A 2,962-nucleotide genomic window follows, 5' to 3' on the forward strand; every position below is an offset into this window, starting at 1 on the left:
GTGGAGGCAGCAGAAGGAGCAGCTGGGGCAGGCCAGCCTCACACTTCTGCTTCCCTGGGAGGTTTTTGTCATGGCCTGTATCACTGTGGGAGGAAGATTGTAATCTTGTAGACAGTAATAAGTGGTCACATCTTCAGGCTCCAGGCTGCTGATGGTGAGAGTGAAATCTGTCCCATATCCACTGCCACTGAACCTTGATGGGACCCCAGATTGTAAACTGGTTGCACCATAGATGAGGAGCTTAGGAGCTTCCCCTGTTTTCTGCTGATACCAGCTTAAATCATCGCTAATGCCCTGACTTGCCCTGCAGGTGATGGTGACTCTGTCACCTCGAGATACTGACAGAAGAGATGGAGACTGTGTCATCTGGATGTCACTTCTGCCACCTAATGTTGAAAAAAAGCAAGACACAAATATTCACACAATTACACCCAATTAGACTGCAGGGCAGGTCTCTGAAATCTTTGGACTGAGAAACTCCTTACCTGGGAGGCAGAGCAGAAGTAGCCCCAGGAGCTGAGCAGGGGCCCTCATGTCCATGCTGTGTCCTGATGGGACTGACTCCTGCACAGAGTGTGAGTAGCCTATTAAGAAGTCCTCAGGGAGTGGACTGTGCTGTGGGCACATGCAAATCAGCAGGGCTGGGCAGACTGGGCACAGCTGCAGGGCTGTATAGTCTCTGTCAACACAGCCCCAGTGTCCCAGGTGTGCCAGGTCACTTAGAGCAGCACAGGTGTGCCAGAGAAGATCATGCATTCACCTGACATACACAGGACAAATCAGTGCACTCTCTTGTAAGTAGTGACTTCTTCTCTTCATGGTTCAGGAAAGGCTTTTCTTGGGTTTCGTAATGACAATTCCTTATCATTGACCTAACTAGCAGGCTGCAGTTCAGGGGTAAAGGGATTAACTTGAATGTGATATCAAAAACAGCAATGAAGGCAAAGGACATTAGAATCTAGAAACTGAATATGTTTCGGTTTTTCTAGACAGTGACCCTGCAGGACTAGCAATCTGGAGGAGGTGTAATCAGTCATGATTCCAGACCTTAGTGCCTCAGTCTCTCCAACACACACACATAGACATGATGGTGCCTGACTCCCCAGAGCAGCAGGTGCAGGGCCTGCCAGGCTTTTCCTCAGTGTCTTCTCTTCAAAGTTTAGAATAACTGTAGAAGAAAGTTTTGTTTTTTACATGACTTTAGTGAAGCATGTAGCTCAGCCCACCCTGGACCATGTGCACTGAACAGTGACCTGCTCCTTGCTGAGGGCTCTGGGGACATCCTGGGGACAGCAATAAAATTGCAAACCCTCTCCATTCCCACCACTTCCCTCCTCTCTAGACACCTCCAGGGTCTGGTCACATTCACTGAATGGGCTCTCTGAGTGTTCTGTGCCCTCTTTTAAATTCACAGGACAATCCATCCTCACTGCTCACTTGGGAAATCCTCAGAGCAGGGTCTTTTCCTCCCATCAGCCTGACCCACTGCTGACCTGTGTTCTGGCTCCACTCCACAAATCCCTGGGGAGGGCTCTCCTTATTGGGATGATGTTAATACAAGTCACAGAAGAAAACAGAAAACCTTCCTGAATTTGCTTTTGGGGAGACAGAGCCAATGTGCAGAGCCCAGCAGCCTGAGTCCTGTATGCATTGCAGACTCCTAAGTCTTAGTGTCCTCCACAGGACAGAATCACTGCTCCTGTCCCAGGGCTTCAGGATCAGGTTCCCATGATTGTTATTGTCTGTTGTGTTTGCTCCAGTGACAGGATTGTGGAGTATCAACATGCAGAATTTGTAGCAAGGTGTCCCAAAATCATGACAATGGATCTTTTATCTTGTTCTCTGACCAGCCTGGTCCACTGCTGACCTTTATTCTGACTGCATTCCACGAATCCCTGGGGAAGGCTCTCCTTAGTGGGATGATGTTAATACAAGTCACAGAAGAATACAGAAAACCTTCCTGAATTTGCTTTTGGAGAAACAGGTCCAATGTGCAGAGCCCAGCAGCCCTGTGTCCTGAATGCATTGCAGACTCCCAAGTCTTAGTGGCCCCCACAGGACAGGATCACTGCTCCTGTCCCAGGGCTTCAGGATCAGGTTCCCATGATTGTTATTGTCTGTTGTGTTTGCTCTGGTGACAGGACTGGCAACACTGACTGTTAATCTCCCTGGGTGGTCTCCAAATTCCTAGTTGCAAATGGGGCTCTGTTTTCTCACTCTGACCCAGAAAATCTACCTACACTACCTGCCTCCCTTTCATCCTGACTTCATTCACCCCCCTAATTTAAGGGACTCCTTTCTGCTGTTAGGAAACGGGATAGTGACTACTCTGGTTGCTTCAAGCTGAAAGGGGCAAAGAGTTTGGAGTCCCCTTTTAGAAATCAGGACAGTGGAGGGGTCCATGGTAAAAGTCTGGTTGGGGAAGAAGAGGTTGTGAAGTCACCTGGGGGTCAGAGAATCTATGAGAGAGAACAAAAAGACATAGGTACTGAAATGAGTTCAATACACACTAAAGGCTGCAGCATCTGGAACATGTCAATGATGTCGTGAAGATGATAGAATCAGTGACCTCTCACCATGAGGTGTACGAGAGGAGAAGTTGATCCCATAACAAGGCCTCACAGGCTGGAGGGGATCAAGCCTTTTTTTAGGAGCATAAACCTGTAGCATTGTCAGAATTATGAGGAATGTATACATAACATTTAATTTGTTATTTGTTCCAATTTATTCTACATGACAGCAGAATGCATTTATACATTTGATAGATCATACATAAGTTTAGTGTAATTTCTCACTTTTCTGGTTCTACATATGTAGGCTCACATGGGCCATGCAGTCATACATGCACATGAGGTAATAATGTCCATTTCACTCTATCCTTCCTACTTCTATACCCCTTACCCCCGTTTACTCTCTCCCCTCTACCTAATATAAAGTAACTCTATTCTCCACTAATGACCAC

At 47.2% G+C, this 2,962-nt stretch overlaps 1 long non-coding RNA gene across 1 annotated transcript; it reads right to left on the reverse strand.

Moving 5' to 3' along the window:
- Positions 1–289: 289 nt before the first annotated feature.
- Positions 290–552, reverse strand: LOC124975300 (uncharacterized). The gene is made up of 2 exons (XR_007106885.1): positions 486–552; positions 290–386 (listed from the first exon to the last, which is right to left on the reverse strand). It is a non-coding gene; the product is annotated as an uncharacterized LOC124975300 (long non-coding RNA).
- Positions 553–2,962: the final 2,410 nt, after the last annotated feature.

The sequence above is a fragment of the Sciurus carolinensis genome, unplaced genomic scaffold (assembly GCF_902686445.1).
Source record: "Sciurus carolinensis unplaced genomic scaffold, mSciCar1.2, whole genome shotgun sequence".
Lineage (NCBI taxonomy): Eukaryota > Metazoa > Chordata > Mammalia > Rodentia > Sciuridae > Sciurus > Sciurus carolinensis.